Below are 14,056 nucleotides of genomic sequence, written 5' to 3' on the forward strand. Positions count from 1 at the left end.
GGAACATCTATAATACTTTCAACAATGACGATAGATATTTTTAAATAGATACAGAACATTTCCATCCTTCCAGAAAGTTCCCTCCTGCTCCCTCACACCTGTCTCCTCTCCCCTGGCCCTGGCCCCTGATCTGATTTCTGTGCTTATGGCTTTGCATTTTCAGTGCGAGATAGAAATGGCGTCACGCAGGGTGTGACCTTTTGAGCCTGGTTTGTTTAACTTGGCAAAGGGCTTTTGAGATTCATGCATGTTTTTGTTTGTATCAGTAGTTTGTTCTTTTTATTTGATTTTTTCCTCATGAATTGGTTTTTATGGGGATATAATGGGTGGATAACTGGGTGGTGACACCCCACCAGGACACTGTCCATTTTAATCTTCCTGGGGTAGCTTTTGGAGCATTTTAAAACAATATATCTTTCTTGATTTCAGAGAGGAGGGGAGAGGGAGAGAGAGATAGAAACATCGATGATGAGAGAAGAGTCATGGATCAGCTGCCTCCTGCACGCCCCCTACTGGGGATCAAGCCCTCAACCCGGGCATGTGCTCTGACTGGAATCGAACTGTGACCTCCTGGTTCATAGGTTGATGCTCAACCACTGAGCCACACCGGCCGGGCTGGAGCCTTTTCTTCTTCTTGGAGATGCTGACAGGCTCCTCCTGCAAAGAGAATGTCTCTTTCTCTTGGGAACACGCCTGTTTCCTGCCTCTTTGGGTTCACTGACTGGCTCCTCTCGGGGAAAGATTTCTTCCTCTTGGGAAGATTTCCACTTCCCGCTGCCTCCTCAAGGCCCCTGCTGCCCCGCCCCCCTACGCTGCAGGCAACCTCCTTCTGTCGGATCGACCTGTTATGACGTCCCGGTTAATTAGCATATTTCTCTTTTTATGTATATATATATATATGTGTGTGTGTGTGTGTGTGTGTGTGTGTGTATGTGTGTGTATATATATATATGTATATAATCTTGATTTTCCTTCCCCATGGCTTTTTGTCAGCTCATTTATTTGCGTGGACATGGTTCTAGATGCAAACCCCTTAATAGATCTGTGCTCGGAAAACAGTTTCTCCCAGGTCTGCGGAGTGCTTGCTCATTTTCCTAACAGGATCTTTGTAGAGCAGATTTGACGAAGTCCAATTTACCAGTTGTTACAGTGTGCGCTTTTTATGTCTCCATCTAATAAATGATTGCCTAACTTAACTGCACAAAGGTATGCTCCTATGTTTCCTGGAAGATTTCATTTCAGCTCTTACATTTAGGCCTGTCATCGAAATGTGTTCTTGAGAATTTGTCTATCTCACCTAATTTGCATAGTATGTTGGTAGAAATTTGTGCATCATCTTTTCTTATAATCCATTTAGCTTTCCTAGAGCGGGTGGTGATGAGCAAGCTTTCATTCCTGAGTGTGGCGATTTCTTTCTTCTTCTTTTGGTCAAGCTGAATAGAAATTGACCAATTTTAGTGACTGCTTTTCTTCATTGTTTTTCTGTTTTCTGCTTGATTGAGTTCCCGTATCATCTGTATGATTTCTTTTCCTGCTGGTTTGGATGTAATTCCTCTTTTTTTCTAATTTCTTAAGGTGGAAACAGATTATTGTTTTGAGACCCTTTTCCTCCCCTCGTATAGGCCTTTAGAGCTATAAATTATCCCTAAGTACTACCTTAGCTACATGTAAAAATTTTAATACGTGACTTTGGCATATTCCATTTCAGATACTTTCTAATTCCCTTTGTGATTTCTTTTTTACCTGCATAGTATTTAGAAATTGTTTAATTTCCAAATATTGAGTGACTTCCTAAATGCTTTTTTTGTTGTTGTTGTCTAACAATTCCACTGTAGTTGAAGAACATACTTTAAATCGTTCATTTTTTTAAATGTTTTATTGATTTCAGAGGGGAAGGGAGAAGGAGAGAGATGGAAACATCAATGATGAGAGAGAGTCATGGATCTGCTGCCTCCTGCACGCCCCCTACTGGGGATCAAGCCCACAACCCAGGCATGTGCCCTGACTGGGAATTGAACCGAGACCTCCTGGTTCATAGGTTGACGCTCAACCACTGAGCCACACCGGCTGAGCAAAATCATTCAATACTTTTAAACTTTTTGGGACTTCTTTTGTGGCCTAGCATGTGGTCTATTCTGAGGAATGTTTCATGCGCCCCTTTGAGTGGAGTGTTCTGTAAATGTTAATTAGGTGTGTGGTCGCTGCTCTCTGTTTATTTCTGTTTCCTAACTTTAATTCTTCTCGCGGATATGTGGACGCCACTGCCCTGTCCGCATAACTTGACACTCAGGCAATGACTGGCAACAGTTGTGCTCACACACTTCAAGCTGTGTGGTGCCACACTGTGCCAATCAATCTGTGTGTGGGTTGGCAGCACATTCAGAGTTCAGGCAATTTTAAAGTCTGGCTCCATTTTTACTTTCCGGCTCTCTCTGCCCCTACATGTAATTTTCCCAGTCAGTCAGAGGCGTGTGGAGAGCTGTCCTTCACTTTAAGGCCATTTCATTTCCAGGACCACCTCCTCGTTCAATTCCTGCCTGGCCTCCCATTCGCCCTGCAGCCGAGGCCAGCAGGGCTGTGGGCCCCCCCCCTCCTTTTTAAAAAAATATGTTTTTATTGATATCAGAGAAGAAAGGAGAAGGAGAGAGAGAAAAACATCAATGATGAGAGAGAATCATGGATCGGCTGCCTCCTGCACACCCCCTACTGGGGATGGAACCCACAGCCCCAGCATGTGCCCTGACCGGGAATCGAACCGTTACCTCCTGGTTCATAAGTTGATTCTCAACCACTGAGCCACACCGGCCGGGCTGCGGGTTTCCCCCTTTTGCTTCCTCCTGGGTTGCTACTTTTTCTGACCTCACTGCTGGGGATGGGTTTTCAGCCCTGCTCCCAGCCAAGTGGACGCTCTTCAGCAGTGAAAGGGCTGCTCTGGGGGGCAAGCCCCATGTCTGTACATGTACATTCCCGCGGACCTGCCCAGGCGGTGTGTATGGCGGCAGCCCCCACAAGCTGGCCACAGACACCCCTGAAGTTTGGGGAGCTTTACACGAGTCGATGCTTCTCTGCTTGCTGTTGCCTTTGGGCAGCTTTTGGAGCTCTGAAAAGGTTGCTAGTGACCACTTTGTCCAATTTTATAAAGGTCTGCTTTATAAAAGCCAGAATCTTCTCTCTGTCATCAATGAATTTCTGCCAATTATAAGGATTTTCAAAGGCACATGTGTGACTTTTTGAGTGGAGAAGGAAATGATATATGGCTAATTTAGTGAGCTGAAGATACAAGCCTGTAAAGCAAATAAGAAGATAATGGAGATTGATAAAGATGTAAATGAGAAAGTAAATTCAATGTCAAGTTGAAGATAAAGAAAAGTTAAAAGCTTCTGAAAGAGCTGTCTTTGGTGATCTGTTCTGAGTGTGTCTATAAAGGAGAGGCATTTAATATCGTCTAATGATGCAGAAAAAGAATTTAATTGTGGCCTGGCTGGTGCGGCTCAGTGGTTGAACATCAACCTATGAACCAGGAGGTCACGATTCGATTCTGGTCAGGGCACATGCCTGGGTTGTGGGCTCCATCCCCAGTGTGGGGCGTGCAGGAGGCAGCCGATCAATGGTTTTCTCTCATCATTGATGTTTCTATGTCTCTTTCCCTTTGCCTTTCTCTCTGAAATCAATAAAAATATATCTAAAAAAAAGAATTTAATTGTGTTAAAATATCAGAGTTAAACGACACCTCAGATATTGTGTAATCCACTAGTTCCCAAACACTGGGCTATGAATTATTAGGGCTTTGGGTCCTGTGAAATGTTTCCTGTAATCTGTAGCACAATTTAAAGAATAGTAACAATTTAATGCCCAGCCAGTGTGGCTCAGTGGTTGAGCATCAACTATGAACCAGGAGGTCAGTGTTTGATTCCTGGTCAGGGCACATGCCCGCGTTGCAGGATCCATCCCCAGTAGGGGGTGTGCAAGAGGCAGCCGATCCATGATTCTTTCTCATCATTGATATTTCTATCTCTCTCTCCCTCTCCCTTCCTTTCTGAAATCAATAAAATATACTTACCAAAATAAAGAGTAGTAACAATTTAACATGCTTTTCATAAGGCTACATGTAATTAAAGGACTACATTTTAACAATATAACATTGTTTCCCTACATTTTGGTATTAAGATTTTCTTTCTCTTCTATGAAGTGGCGGTAGGAGAGGAATATATGTACCCAGTTCTTATTTAGCAGAATTAAAAGTTTCCTGCTGCATGTCATTCTCTAGCATAGAAAATTTACGGTAGGTCCAAGAAGTCAAATGCTTTTCTCAATTCCACTCAGTGACATTTTTTTTAAGAGGAGAAAGTATCCTGTGATATGAGAATATAGTTTGTCTTCATCAGAAAGGCTCTTAAAATTTAACAAACAGGAAGAATGAATTACTATGTCATTTATCTGAGTTAATTTTGACCAATTTTCCTAATGATACACATCTTATTTGGGCTTGGAAAAATACCCCTAGTTTTTCAATCTTTCTTTTTTAAAATCAACTTAGCAATGATTAGGTGACTTTAGAATTGGCGATCCGGAGTCATACTGATATAATTTTGTTTTGCTCTCATCATAACACTTTATTCTAAAGACCCTGGGCTTTGTGTGGCTTTGCAGGGCCCTTATATAGCATGTCCGCGTTGTATTGTATGGTTAGCGAGCGGCTAATTCCTACCCTGTCAGTTGTCCTATTGCTGGATTCGTTCACTTACTCTAATCATCTTTAATTGAGCATTTCCAGGCGGCGGCTTCATTGGTCTAGCTATGAGGGGGAAGGTGAAGAAAGAAATGGGAATACTGATTGGTATTGGTGAATTAGGCAGAATTCCGATTTCAGCGTCCATCATGCATTTTCACTGGAGCACGGGCATCCTCAGTCGTTGATGTGGCTGAGCCCGTGTTGCTTTCATGCTGAAAAGGAGAATTGAGGAGTTGCAATGGAGACCACGTGGCCTGTAAAACCTGAATATTTCATTCCTGGTCCTTTGGAGAAACATCTTGCCAGTCTCCATTCTAAACACATAATAGGGAGTGTGTTTGCGGCCCAGGGTGACGATGGTTCTCTCCAACATGTTTTGTGTTTACTGCCAGGATCACTACCATTTGGAAACCAACTTTTTTGTTTTTCTTAATTCTCACCTGAGGATGTTTTTTCTTTTAAAAAATAATTTTATTGATTTCAGAGAGGAAGGGAGAGGGAGAGAGAGAAACATCGATAATGAGAATCATTGATTGGCTGCCTCCTATGTGCCGTCTACTGGGGATCGAGCCTGTAACCTAGGCATGTGCCTTGACCAGGAATTGAACTGTGACCTCCTGGTTCATAGGTCATTGCTGTACCACTGAGCCACACTGGCTGGGCACAATTATATTTTTCCCATTGATTCATTGATTTTCAGAGTATAAGGGAAGGAAGGGAGGGGGGTGGCGAGAGAAACATTGATGTGAGAGAGACACATTGATTGGTTGGCTCCCTCACAAGCCTCAACTGGGGCCCAGGATTGAACCTGAAATGGAGGTACGTGTCCTGGACCTGGAATCAAACCCGAGACCCTTCAGTCCGAAGGCTGATGCTCTAACCACTGAGCAACCGGCCAGAACAGGAAAAAAAACTTTCATTATTTCTTTCCAAGGCTGTTCTTTCTTGACCTCTGGGGACATTATAAATAGGGAACCATTTATTCATTCTTTCCCTGGCTTGAGGGGTCCTAGATCACATCAACATTGGACATCTGAACCCCAAGCTCATGTGAGGGCTGGTCTGTTATTTCAGATTCCGGAGGAAGACTCCTATCTTTCCTGTAGGGGGCACATGACCTGCTTCTCTTGGCCAGTGTGGGGGTGTTTCAGTATTCTATCCCTGTGCTCAGGTCTGTAACCCTTCAAGGTTCTTGGCAAGTAGGGAATTAAACTCAGAATTGAGACTTCAGAAGGAAAAACGAGGGAATACTAGCGGGGGTAAATCTAAATATTACAGCTGTATGAGACAATGCTAATGTCCAAAGTTTAGGGGCCAAAAAGAAAGGCAAAAAATAGACTCATGGCCCTAGCCGGTTTGGCTCAGTGGATAGAGCGTTGGCCTGGGGACTGAAGGGTCCCAGGTTCCATTCCGGTCAAGGGCTTGTACCTTGGTTGCAGGCACATCCCCAGTAGGGAGTGTGCAGGAGGCAGCTGATCGATGTTTCTTTCTCATCGATGTTTCTAGCTCTCTATCCCTCTCCCTTCCTCTCTGTAAAAAGTCAATAAAATATTTTTTAAAAATTAAAAAAAATGGACTCATGGGCTACAGAGACACATAAAATGGAAGGAGGGGGTTTTCAGAGTTAAATTGCACTAAGGTTCCTATATTCTTAGGTAGAGATAGATAGACATGTTGATTGACTTATGAGCGAATATATTTTGAGTCAAAAATTGCTAGTAGGGATAAAGATGGTTATACCACATGAAAAAAAAAAGTACATGTCAACCTGAAGATACTCACAGTCTAAGCTGTTCTGATAAAGTGAGTGCATACTCTTATACGTATAAAAAGCAACTATTTACAGAATTACAAGGAGAAACCAACAAGTCCACAGCGGGAGGTTTTAATATACCACACATTTGGAATATTTTATTCAGGTGGGTGATGGGTACACAAGTATTTCTTGTAATAAATGTTTTACTATTTTTGGTAGACGTGGTAACAGGAAACCTTACTACAGAATGTTTATGCTAATTTAGAAAAAAAACTGTTGTACAAAACCTTATATGATGGTGATGGTGAAAAGTTACAGATATCACAAGTATACAACCAACCATTTATTCATCCATCCATCCATCCATCCATCCACCCATCCATCCATGAACTCAATAAATGCCCAATATTATACCAATCACTGCAATTGTTAAAGTGAGGAAAAAGAAATAAATCATGTTCCCTTTCCTCCAAGTCCTGTAAAAAGGAATATAGGAAAGCAAACAGTTATATCACTGTGTGAGTAGAGATATATTTCAAATGTTTCAGAGCACAGAAGAAGGAAGTAAGCATTTGGTCGGTGGAGGCCATTTTCAGCTGTGTTGAATATAAAAAAATATAAATCAAATTTTTTTCATTAAATGGAACCAACTATTTTGTTCATTAATCATTTTATGGTGTAAACAATTCTTTTTAATTGTTTGAATTGTATAAGATGGTGAATAAACACGGCAGTAAGGTCCAATGGCTTCTGCCATTAGGATGTCTTGTGCTAAATAAGGATGCCAGCATTTTACCAGGCTCTCTGTTCTTGAGGTCATTTCTTGTACTCGGAGGTAGATTCAAATGAGTCCTTTGTAAATCACCCTGTCAGATTTATAGAGTAGGGAAGCTTGTAAAAGTATTTCTTGTGGTCATTAAAAGCTCTTTGTCTTTTGCGTAGAGCTTGCAATATTGATGGTCTAACTCGAACCAACACATCAAAGAAATTTATAGGGTTGTAGCTTTGATCTCATCCAGAGAACGAATTGGAAGGGGGTGGGGAGGTGAGGGCATCTGAGGAAAATAAAGTCCTCTTTACACGATTTCCACAAATACATTGCTCAGTGATTGTTTGGGTGGGTAAAGGAATATATACTTTGACTCCCATCACAAAACGGGCGCAGTAGGAAAGCCCTGAATTGAAAACCAAGAGGCATGAAATGTGTTGCCTTGTTCTGTCACTCTGCCACACGGGCAAGTCAGCCAGCCGTTCCCAAGCAGCCCCTGAGTATCCAGGGGTCTTCATCCCACAGCCTTGCAGTTATCATGTAGGCAGACTCCCTCCCAATAGTTTGATTCCTTTTCAAGTTTCTCTCTTAAAGGTGTTCCTCTCAACTGTTTCACTTTAAACAATCACCAACAAAATGGTACCTTTAATAAATGAACAAGAATTCTGTAATGTTAATGAATCTCGAATATGGCAGTATTTCGGGCTAAGAACTGAGGTATTAAGGAAGGTAGAGAAGTTTTAAGGGAAATGAAAAGGTTAATTTCAAAAGTCAACATAAAGGTATTCGGAACTTGGACCACATTTTCTCTGCGTAAATCTATGACAGATGGCAAGATTCAGGGTTCTTATAAAACACCCAGCAGCCCTAGTTGGTTTGGCTTAGTGGATAGAGCATTGGCCTGCAGACTGAAGGGTCTCAGGTTCGATTCCAGTCAAGGGCATGTACCTTGGTTGCAGGCACATCCCCAGTGGGGGGTGTGTGGGAGGCAGCTGATCGATGTTTCTCTCTCATCGATGTTTCTAACTCTCTATCCCTCTCCCTTCCTCTCTGTAAAAAAAAATCAATAAAAAATATATTTTTTTAAAAACAACACCCAAGAATTAAACTGAAGCCAGGCCAGTGTGGCTCAGTGGTTGAGCATCGGCCCAGGTTGCGGGCTTAATCCCCTGTAGGGGGTGTACAGGAGGCAGCTGATCATTGATGTTTCTCTCATCGATATTTCTCTCTCTCTAGGCCTTTCCCTTACCCTCTCTGTAAAATTCAATAAAAACATATTCAACATTTTTTAAACTTCAGCTACATTTTTCTGGTGGGTAACAGTCCCATGTGGGAGCAAGCTCAATCAAGGTTTACACCTCACGAATGAAATTTAAAAAAAAAAAACAACCCAAGAAGAAAACCTTCAGGTGAACAACCGACCCGTAGCCAGTTCTTAATTGTAAGCCTTTTTACAGTCCTGATGATGCCATTTAGGAAACAGACGCGTTGTCACTCAGTTCCAATTATTGTCTGCAGTGTGCAGGCTGCCCTGCACTGCAGAGCCGTAGACAGTGGTTTAAAGGACAAGCCGGTGGGAAAGTGACAGACACAGATCTCCCCCGGCCAGAGCTGTCCCTCTGCTCCCCGCACCTGTCCTTGGTGTTACGCTTGATTTGTCCTGTTTCCTCACAACGTTGAATAGTTTCTTAAAATTCCAATTGACACATGCACTCCCCATCCATTCTCACTGCTCTGTTCTTCTCCTCCGAGTCCCCCTCCATCTAATTCACTGCTTTATTGTTGAAGCGTTTACCCGTTTTCCCTAGAAGGCCATCGCCATGAGAGTGGCTATTTTCATCTGGACACCATCTTCATTTTGGTCACCATCTGGTCAGGAAATATTTGTTGAATTGAGCTTAATGAACTCTGATCTGATGAAAATGGAGAGGTTCTAATTGGAACAGATCTTCCAAAACAAACGAGGGGGGGAGGGGCAGATATCAGAAAAAGTTAACCTAATGAAACAGGTTTGATAAGAAAAATTAGAAAGGTGCAATGTCACAAGTCATAATTTATTCGTCAGGATGTATAGATGTTTCCAGTGTCTGCATCAGCTCACTCAAAGAAGGGAGGCCTGGCTGGTGTGGCTCAGTGGTTGAGCATCACCCTATAAACCCGGAGGTCACGGTTCGATTCCCGGTCAGGGCACATGCCCCGGTTGTGGGCTTGATCCCAGTGTGGGGCGTGCAGGAGACAGCCGATCAGTGATTCTCTCTCCTCGTGGATGTTTCTATCTCTTTTCCCTTTCCCTTCTTCTCTGAAATTAATAACACTAAATATTTAAAAAAGAAAAGGGGAAAAAAAGGGAGTTTGCCTCCCTTGCAAAGAGTTTCTTACGGATTTTTAGATGGAAGCAAAAAACAGGTGGAGGAAGATGAGGCCTAATGGCTTGAGGCGGGAGGGCAGGGAGAGATGTGGTAAATAAGCTACATCTATCTCAGTCTGTTGCCTTGGATTCATAAAAGGCCAGAGTTTTTCTGTGCCGCCCACCGTGATGGTGCGCATGGCTGTCCCGGCTGGTGCTGTCCAGAGCACCGAGGGTGCTGAAAACAGGTAAACACCCGGTTCTCATGAAACTGCTCTGAAGCCCTCATCTGGTTTCTCACTGTGATGATGACGCCTGGTTACGCTGGTGTTTTTGAAATCACCGGTGATCACAGAGCTGGGGAATTGTTGTGAGCCTCCTGGGCTGGGGAAACAGTTGTGCAGCGATGACCCCCAGGTTTGATGTGCGACTCAATGATCTAGGAGTCTAGATTCTAGACAAAGTGCAGGATATCCTACTTCTTGCCCTTTCGTTCGCTTTCACTGTACTGACGACCTCAGCTGCCACAATGGACCATGAAGCAGCAAGATGACAACCACAGGAGGGGAAAGCCTGGCTTTGTTTTCCTAGGAATGGAAGATAAGGTGCAAATAAAGTGTTTCAAATGGACCAAAAAAATTTTTTAAAGGCCACAGAGCAGGAAGGAGGATAGTGGCCAAGGAGAGGACAGGAGGGGAACATTCACGTTTCTGGGGGTTAGGACTTGAATTTGATTTGATGTTTGCAGGATGTGTAATTAGACATTTTAGAAATTAGATTAGAAATGAGACATTTTAAATAATTACTTTATTTGGACTATATGGATTCAGGATTCATAGGGGTTATAGTGAATAAAAGAAAAATTTCCCAATTTTTTTTCCCCATAACATTCCCTGGTAGGAATATACCAGAATTTATTTAGCAATCCCCATATTGATGAACTTTGTGGGGTGTGTCTAGTTTTATTATAACAATGTTGCAACGATCATCATTATATATTTTAGCAGTTATATAATTATGTCTATTCAAATGACTCCTACAAATTATGGTTTAAAATAGTAAAAAACGTATTTGAAAGTAAATGGGTTGTGGGTTTTTGTTTTTTTGCCACTGTGTAAGTTTAATTTCTAGTGTTTATTTTTAGAAAAAAATATTTTGGTGCTATAAAATTCTTTGAAGCAAAGAATACAAACACTATACAGTAAATTGTATGGTAAATTTAATGTGTACATAATGGAGACGGGCATTTATTTTAATTACCCCCAATTTGGCAGCTGTCCTTTCTGCTTTCGTCTGTCAATTCGTTACGTTACTGATGATGGTGTTTCTGAACAGAGCATAATTTAGTCTCATCAGCTTCACTGAAAAGAATCAAAATTGAAATTACTATTTTTAGTTTCTCTTGTGTCATTTCTTGTATGTCATAAATGGAATGTATTTAAATATTTAGATCATGGATTTTGATTTGGGTATACTGTCCCTCTGTTATGTATCAATTATATATTTTAAGAAATACAGGAAACTGCCCCCTTCTCACCAAGCCTCGTTAGCACCTGAAATATTAAAAAAAGAATGAAATCACAGCTATAATCATTGAAGCTGACTTTTTCAAAAGCTCAAATAGATTAACCACTTTAATGACGTCATCCTAAATCAGTGTTAGCCACCTCCTACAGTATTAGCTACCTATTCTGAGTTCACCAACCATTGCTTAAAACATATCAGTTTTTGCCCTGGCTGGTTGTTCAATGGTTAGAGCATTTCCCCTTGGACTGAAGGGTCACAGGTTCCATTCCCAGTCAAGGGCACGTACCTCGGTTGCAGGTTCAATCCCCAGCCCAGGTCAAGGCATGTGCGGGAGGCAATCAATTGATGTGTGTGTCTCTCGTGTGGATAGTTCTCTCTCTCTCTCTCTCTCTCTCTCTCTCTCTCTCTCTCCTCTTTCTTCCTTTCTAAAATAATAAAAATACCTCCCTCCCACTCACTCTCTAAAGATCAATGAAAAAAATATCCTCACTCCTCAGGTGAGGATTTGAAGGTTATAACAACAACAACACACACACACAAAACCCCCCACATATCAGCTTTTGAGTTATGGTGACAGTGGATTCTCCTGCCTCTATCTTGTTATCTTTGCTTTAGGATTGCTTTCCTAAGGCCTGTGTTTCCTGGATGGTCTATCAGTAAGAAATTCTTGTTCTGGGCCTGGACGGAAGGGGTTTTCAAAACCTGGGGTGCCTGCTTCCTCTTGGGCATTTCCAGAAACCCTTTCTGTTGTTTTCTTCTCACCACTTCAGATCTTTCCCAGCACTGGGTTCAGTAAAATAAAATACACAGGGAACACAGAGGGTGTCACCTGTCATTCACAAGCAGAAACAGCCCTAGCCTGTTTGGCTCGGTGGATAGAGCGTTGGCCTGCGGACCAAAGGGTCCCAGGTTTGATTCTGGTCAAGGGAACATACTGTGTCTCACATCGATGTTTCTCTCTGTCTTTCCCTCTCTCTTCCACTCTCCCTAAAAATCAATGGAAAAATATCCTCGGGTGAGGATTAACCAAACCAAACAAAACCACAAAAAACAAACACAAGCAGAAATTACTTCAAGAAGTATTGACCTAAAACAAGCATTGTATTTCATGTACGACTCAATCATCAAATAAAATGACTTTTAAGCTCACTGAGGAGTAAGTAGAAACATAAATGCTAACAAATAAAAATGATATGCCATGATGCATTACACTGTTTCTCATGCACTGCTTTCAAAGCTAATTTTTATAAAGTATAATACACTTAGTGATGTAAAGGATGGTCTGAAATTAAAACTTCTTAAATTAAAAGCAGTCTAGTCAAGTCCTAGACTAGAATCTTCCCTGACAAAGGTCAGTCTTTACCTTAACTGAGCCTGTCTATTGTCTTTTGCATGTAGGGTAACATTCCTTTGGAATGTCAAGATAACTCCCCTTTTTCTGGACCCTCGGGGCACAACCAATGCGCCAGAGCAGCGATTACAACTCCTCTCATTGTTATTTGTATCCTGTTAATTTTGATTATTAACTATCCTGTACTCACCTATCCAAAAGATGTATCATTTTACTTTTAAAAATATATATATATTTTTATTGATTTCAGAGAGGAAGGGAGAGGGAGAGAGATAGGAACATCAGTGATGAGAGAGAATCATTAACTGGCTCTCTCCTGCCTGCCCCCCACCGGGGATTGAGCCCTCAACCCAGGCATGTGCCCTTGACCGGAATCAAACCTGAGACCCTTCAGTCCATAGGCTGATTGATGCTCTATCCACTGAGCCAGACCAGCTAGGGCTCATTTTACTTTTTATCCAATCCCAGAGGTGTTCCCCCACCCTTTGCTCACTCCCACCTCCCATCTACCTCTTCTCTTTTTATTGTAATGTATAAAATAAGGTGCAAAACTGCCATTCTCTGGAGCATTATCTCAATGCGTTGAGATTTTGGTTCCCTGACAGGTTGGCTGAGATAAACTCACAAAATTTTTTTACATAGACGCACATACACCATTTCCCTCCCGTTTTAGTACTAATGGAATCATCCTGGAAAATTCATGTTATTTCACTTGACAATGTATTGTGATTCTTTGTCTTTGTCAGTACATATCAATGTAATTGATTTTTTGCAGCTTCATGGTATTCTAAAATATGTACGTAACCAATTTATCCATTAACATCGATTATTTTGCTGTCGATTAGTTGAGCAGAGTATTGCCTTATGCATGGCTTTATCGGAATGCATCTGGTATTTTATCACTGAGAATGAAGTTTACTGCAGCTCACTGGGAAACATCTTTATTTAAGTCAGAGCCTTCTCCCTCAATAGTTGTTAAGAGTCTTCTTCTGGTTAGGGAGCGGATGCATCTCTAAGAATGGACATTTCCTTTACAAAAGGCAAATGTGTGCCCTGTTTTTAGAGCTCTGGCTGCTTTTCAGTGGCTCTTATCTCAAAAGAATCCGTATGTCAAAGCAGCAGTTTTTGGAGTGGTCTCACCTGGAACCCCTCAGCACTGTGTCCCCGGCACAGACTTGAATTTGGATGGGCCTTTCCAGGGATCCGGATCAATCAGTATATTTCCAGAATATGCTTCCTGGACCTATTTGAATCCTGACAGACACCTGACCAAGAAATGTGTCTGCTGTGTGATTTGCTGGTCAGATGTCTTTTTCTAGAGTTGAATCAGAGGATATTTTAAGTCTGTCACTGAGAACATTCCAATGCGGCAGTTTGGAGGTGTTGATGATCAAAGTGAGGTGCAGAAGTGAGGAACACTGAGGTTAATCTACACAGGCACAAGCAACCCATCATGTACTTAATTAGATGGTTTCTCCAGTCCTTAAAAATGGTAATAGATAGCAAGAATCCCTGACAGTATATGCTGGGACGAAATGTATTCAAGGGCTTGATACAGTAATTAGTTGAGCCCT

The 14,056-nt window shown here is 41.9% G+C and overlaps 1 protein-coding gene across 1 annotated transcript in view; it reads left to right on the plus strand.

Moving 5' to 3' along the window:
* FRMPD4 (FERM and PDZ domain containing 4) overlaps positions 1-14,056 on the plus strand; it is a 616,060-nt gene that overhangs the window by 123,824 nt on the left and 478,180 nt on the right. The window lies entirely within an intron of this gene.

This window comes from Myotis brandtii, unplaced genomic scaffold, assembly GCF_000412655.1.
Source record: "Myotis brandtii unplaced genomic scaffold, ASM41265v1 scaffold655, whole genome shotgun sequence".
Classification (NCBI taxonomy): Eukaryota; Metazoa; Chordata; class Mammalia; order Chiroptera; family Vespertilionidae; genus Myotis; species Myotis brandtii.